A 6,477-nucleotide genomic window follows, 5' to 3' on the forward strand; every position below is an offset into this window, starting at 1 on the left:
CTGATGTTGCAAGGAATGGTTTACCAAGAATGATGGGAATGTTGGAATCTTTGTCCATATCAAGCACAACAAAATCTACCGGGATCACAAATTTCCCAACCCTTAAGGGAACATCCTTAACCTTACCTTTTGGGATTTTAATGGACCTATCGGCTAATTGTAAGGTAATTTTAGTAGGTGAAAGTTGTCCTAGCTCAAGTCTTTGATAGACCGAGTATGGCATAATGCTAACACTAGCTCCTAGATCACACAAGACATTATCAATTTGTGTCTTGTTAATAGCACAAGGGATGGAAAAACTTCTGGGATCCTTCAACTTAGGTGACATCTTGTTCATTATGATAGCACTACAATTTTTGGTCAAACTAATCGTTTCCGCCATATCACATGTTCTCCTACCACTCAAAATTTCCTTAAGAAATTTTGCATAATTCGGCATTTGGTCAATGACATCGGTGAATGGGAGAGTAAGATGAAGTTGCCTAAGCATCTCTATAAAATTGCCAATTGTTCATCTAATTTGTGTCTATTAAAATTTTGGGGGTATGGGAGCTTAGGCTTGATAACTTCTCTCACTTTTTCTTTTACTTTCTCAACTTGTTTCTCATCAACTCTCTCAACCAATGGAATCTCATCTCCTTCATGCTTAATAGGATCCTTGCTAGGGCTCTCCTTCGCATCACTCTTCTTAGAAACTCCACTCTTGAGAATCCTACCACTCCTAGTCACAATTTTACTCATTGGACTCCTTAGATCTAAGCCTTGTGAAGTCAAAGAAGAAAGATTAGCAAACTCTTTCAACATATTAGCCAATTGAGAAATTTGGTTTTCTAACCCCTTACTATAAGTCATCATGTCATTAATCTTCTCATTACTAAGGGTTATATTAGAATTCAACACCTTGGTTTGGTTCTCAATGACATCCTCTAACCAACTCCTAGATGTAGAAGATTGATCATAGAGACTATCACATTAGCCTTGGATCTTTGGAATAAATCCGAGTAGGGTACCTCTCCCCTTAATTTGGGAGGGAAGAATTGGTGCTTGTGAAGTTGCACTCTCGAGCTTAACCTTGATAGATACTACCTCTTTCCCTAAATTCGAAATTTGCGTGGACAAATTATTAATAACATTGAGTTGATCAATTGAGCATCCCGTAGTGCTACTCTTGTTTGTCGGCTCTTTCTCACCATCTTTCCATTCCATGTAGTGTCTAACTACATCCTCAATAATATCAACAACCTCTTCCTCGGTCTTGTTCATGATTGGGCCTCCGGCTCCGGCATCAAGACTTGACCTCCCTTGAGGACTCAAACCACCATAAAAATTTGAATGATTAGGTAAGTGGGGATTCCATGATGAGGACACTCGCGTTGATAATCTTTGTGTCTCTCCCATGCTTCATAAAGGCTTTCCCTAGCACCTTGCTTGAAACCTTGAATCAAAGCTCTTACCTCTGCCGTTTTCTTTTGAGGGAAGAAACGGGAAAGGAATTCTTTAGTAACTTCATCTCAAGTTCTTAAGGAATTAGGCTTCACTTCCTTGTCTAGACACTCTTGAGCTCTTCCAATTAGAAAGGAAGGAAATAGCTTGAGCCTTATGAAGTCTTGTGCAACCCCGTTCACCTTAATCGTGTTGCAATATTTCTCGAACTCCATAAGATGATTGAGGGGACTTTCATTTGTTCCACCACTATATTGTCGCCTTTCAATCAAAGTTATCATTGCCGGCTTGATTTCAAAGTCACTTTCCGGAATTGAAGATGGAGCAATGCCGCTCTCATACTTATATGCACCCGGATTTTCGAACTCCTTCAATGTAATCCTTAGGACTTCTCCCATGTTCACTTGCACACACAATCACAAAGGAAAGTATTAGTAGCACGACTACAAATGTAGCCTAAAAGAGAAAAATCTTTTTGTATTTTCGGGATAAGGTGAAATAGACTCAATAACAATAGCAAACAACTACGCCATTCCTCGGCAACGGCGCCATTTTTGACGCAGGTTGAGACTAGGTCGTTGAAACTAATCCTCCCACGGTCAAAACTGAATTTGTAAACACTTAACCAACCCAAATACTTGTATAGAGGCAAGTCAAGGGTCGAACCCAAGGGAATGGAGGGAAGCTAATTATTGCTAAAGTTAAGCTATCTCAAAACGTAAGAAGAAATATATATAGATTGTCTAAATCAACTAAACAAACAAGCAAACACAAAGTAAATCAGTATATCAAACACTAGGGAATTAGGATCCACATATACTTGCAATAGATGCACACTAATTGGGTTGGAGATTGATTAATTCGAGTATTGCGAGGGAAGATAGACAATGCAATCAAAAGAGCTCGCCAAGCTATCTTTTAGAGGTCTAACTAGCGCCAACTATGAAAGACTCTACTGGGAACGTCACAAGCCAAACTCAAACGATAAATGTGACCTACAAATCAATGGTCCGTATCAATGTAGACACACAATGCAATGTAGCATGAAGAACAAGGTTGATCACTCCTTCCAATCCATACACATGCACAAAATCAATCAACCAATTTAATCACAATGCTAAATCAATAAAAAACCTACCAATTAGCTGATAATCCATCACTAATACATGCTTCACCACATCCTTAGCAAGAAAACTACTCACAACCCATTAAAGAAATAAAAAACAAAGCTATGCAATTCATCAAATTCATCAACATCATTTCAATTAAACTAATTCAATCAAACAATCAATAAACTTGAACAATCAACAAAACAATTGAAACCAAAAGCTAAAGATTGAATTAAAGCTAGAAAAGAAGAATCTTACAAACTTGATTAAATCAAAGGAAATGTACTTGAATTCAACCAATTACAACTATCATCAATCACCGATCATCAATCTTCAATGTTTCTCTTACTACAAAATCTAAAATCTAGAGTTTCTCTCTCTAAGAAATCAAACCTAAATCTAATTCTAAACTCTCTAATTCTTCCTTCTCTCTCTAAAAATTCATTCTCTCCCTAAAAAAATTAGAAGAAAAGTCTATATATAGTAAAACTAACAAAGAGAAATTAGTTAGATAGTCCAAAATAGACTCGTACAGGCACAATTCTCTTTCAGAGAATGCGCGGTCGCCCAAAACTTGGTACGGAATAGGGAGAGCAGGTGGCGCGGCTGCGCGACCGCGCCATAGTCACGCACGCCCGCACCTATGAACAGGGCAGTCCCCTTCACCATTACTTTGATGCTCCTCGTGCGCTCCACTCGATGCTCTTGATAAACACGGGACATGGCAGACCCAAAATCATCTCAACGGTGGGTTCAACACGAGAATTCGTGCCCCCACGGCTTGAATGCACGACCTGAAGTTAAATGGAACTTGTACTTCTTCATGCTTGAGCTTTAAATGGAGAACACTAGGTTTCCTAATCAATGCCAAAATTGGAAAGGGGTCTCGCGAATCTTTCGATAATGACCTTAACCTGAAAAATTAAAGAAAACAAACAAATAAAAGGGAAAAAGACAAGAAAAACCAAGAAATGCATGAAAGTGGAAAACCAACTAAGTAAAGTGCAAACTAAAGAAATACAGAGAAAAACTAAGGAAAAAGGAAGGAAAAGAACTATAAAAGAAATCTAAAATTATCCCAAAAGAGATCAAATGAGTGCCATAAATGATACTCATCAGTATGTGCACAAGAAACTTTGTGTATGTGTAGTATCATGTTAGTATTGTGGATTATGATTGAAGAGATGAATTAATAGCATGTTTGGTTGATTATATGTTTGGAATTGATGCTGGATGAACATGATTTATTATGCAAGCATGTGCATATGTTATTTGAAGCATGATACAAGTTGAATATATGTGACTCATGGAAGTATGTTTTATTTTCAATTCAAGTATCAAGGAATCATGAAATTAATAAGCACGACTTATGTATGTTTAAAAGATTTATAATTAGAATTATTGAGCATGATTCATGAATTTAATTCTCACCCATATATTAGTAATGTTGAGTGAAGAAGTTAGTTCATATATTTACTCGCTCAAGTAAGTTGAGATTGAGTGAAGGAAGTTTATTAGGTGCATTTTATGCACCAAGGTAGTAATCGTGCAATTTTGTGCACAAAACTAGCAAGGAACCTTAATTAAAACAAATAGTATGTGCTTACTAATTAATCCAAGAATGAATTGGCCGGAAGTATGTATTGAATGTTGTTATGTTTATTCTTGATTGATTGGCTGGAGTGTTCACATGTAAAATTGGTAAACCACGTAAAGTGTAAGAGGATACGCACCAAAACTCTTGGAACGTATATGCCTAGAGTATGAACATATGGGGGGAGTTATGGGGTTTTATATTTAACCATAGCTTCTATAGGGGTACAAGATGCTGTACTTTCTTTATTTATTATTATGCGATGAAATTCCGTCACAAAGTGACACTAGTTGGTACTCGCTTGGTTAGTTTTATAGTGAGGGATCCCTTATTATTTTAAGGGATATTTAAGACAAGGAAACCCTTTCGATGCGTAATCCAAATCTATTATTCAATATTTAATATTGTTAGTTATGAGACAAAGGTAAGTTGACTTGTGTTGTATGGCAAGCATGTTTTATTTATATATTTATTTATAGTCTATTGCAAGGATATTCATGTTAGTGTGTTTATTCTTATTGGTGCATGTACTCAGCTTTTTTTTATTCATACTTTGTTGTTTGTGTTTGACTTTTCTTTGTATCGGCCCTAGTATGACCCATTTTATATGGCGAGTAGTGAGGTTGAAATAAAGAGAAGTACAGGTAAAAGGAGCATATATATCAAACATGAAGGGATTGAGCGAAGAGATATGTTTAAATGTTTATTATTTATTCATTGAATTATTTATGTAATTGTTGTCACTAACATAAATTATTATTTATATTTTTTTTTGGTTTTAAAAAGGAACTTTGATGGTTCCAAATTATTGGTTTAATGCAAGTTGGTTTTAAAGTTAGAGTTTGATTTTATTAAACTTTATTTTATTTGAGTTTTCAAAAGTTAGTCTTCCCCTGTGTGACTTTGAAAATAGGCTTAGCCGTTATCACGATGGCGGTAATATTTTGGAAATTTCTTAAAATGAGTTTTATTTAGAGTAAAAAGAGTATTTTAAAAGAAAGGAATTTCCAGGGTATTACAAAGTGGTATATGGGAGATTTGGTTGGATTTTAATTACCACTAAAGCCATAAATGTGTTTTAAGGTACCTATATTTTAAAAGCTTGGCCAAGTGCTAATTTTAATGATTTCAAAAAATTTTAAGAGTACTTATTTTATTTTAAGTTCGTTTATGTTAGTGAATGATTTTTTTTCAAGGCAAGAGGTCCAATTTTTTTAATTTTTTTTAATAAAAGGACTGATTTTTTTTTTTATTTTATTTAAAGTTAGTCCGAATTTTTTAAAAAATAAAGGGCCAAATCTTATTTAATTTTTGGAAGTCTGAATTTTATTTATAGTTCGAGCAATAAATTTTTGAAGTAAAAATCGATTTTTTAAAAAAAATATGTGTGCAGGTATGCGAAGGAATTAAGGTATGTAATTATGTGTTAATTAATTTCCAAGCATGTGGTGAGATTTGGTAAGAGAAGAAAGGACATAAAGGTTAGAATTTAATTTCTTTCCTATGTGCATATTTTTTTTATGAGTTGTTCAAGCATGTTGTATGACTAAGTGTTTATTGATAAAAGCATGCAATATGTGAATTATTATATGTGAGCTATCAAGATTGTATGATTGAACACCAAACTTAATTTTGTGCAAGAAATGTATTATATTGTTTTGGAAAGGGTTTTCTATTGGTACTTAAGTTCGTTTTCTTGGAGGATCCCTAAATCTATACCTTGTGAGTTTATATGATGAGACTTTTGAGGAATGTTAAGGATTTTGATAGTTCAATTGTTTGTGTTAGGATTGTTGGCTTTATTGTTCTTATTTGAGATGTATTTTAAAAGATAATGGGATGTATACCATTACATAGTTGTGAGTATTGTGTTTTGGGATATTTTATTGTTGTGACACCTTGCCTAGTTATTAAGAATGAGTATTTGAGTTTTGTTTACTTATTTATGTAGATACCAAGGTATAAGGATAAAGATATCGATGTTAATGCATATGGTTAATGAGCTTGTAAATGAGAGCATGAGGGATATTATCCATTTTGAAGAATATGTTTTGTCTTTTAGCACGAGTTTAAATTGAGATCGAGATTGAATAAGAGCTCATGAGAGGTGATCATAGGAATTGTAAAGAAAATATTGGGGCGACTAGAGTATGTGACCAACAATATTCGAGGAGATGAAGGAAAATCAAGTGAAGAATGTGAATTTGGATCGAATTTGTGAGAGGATGATTGATTTTTATATTCATAGAGATAAAAGCTTGGATATACTTTAAAAGAGTTAGAGGTTGAAAGGAAAACTAATGAAAGAAAGATGTAGTACACCCTATCTAG

At 34.5% G+C, this 6,477-nt stretch overlaps 1 non-coding gene across 1 annotated transcript; it reads left to right on the plus strand.

Annotated features, from left to right (window-relative positions):
* The first annotated feature begins 1,350 nt into the window (after positions 1-1,350).
* On the plus strand, positions 1,351-1,457 carry LOC145625760 (small nucleolar RNA R71). Its single transcript, XR_014110665.1, has one exon. It is a non-coding gene; the product is annotated as a small nucleolar RNA R71 (small nucleolar RNA).
* Positions 1,458-6,477: the final 5,020 nt, after the last annotated feature.

This window comes from Chenopodium album, chromosome 3 (genome assembly GCF_948465745.1).
Source record: "Chenopodium album chromosome 3, dcCheAlbu1.1, whole genome shotgun sequence".
NCBI classification, from domain to species: domain Eukaryota; kingdom Viridiplantae; phylum Streptophyta; class Magnoliopsida; order Caryophyllales; family Amaranthaceae; genus Chenopodium; species Chenopodium album.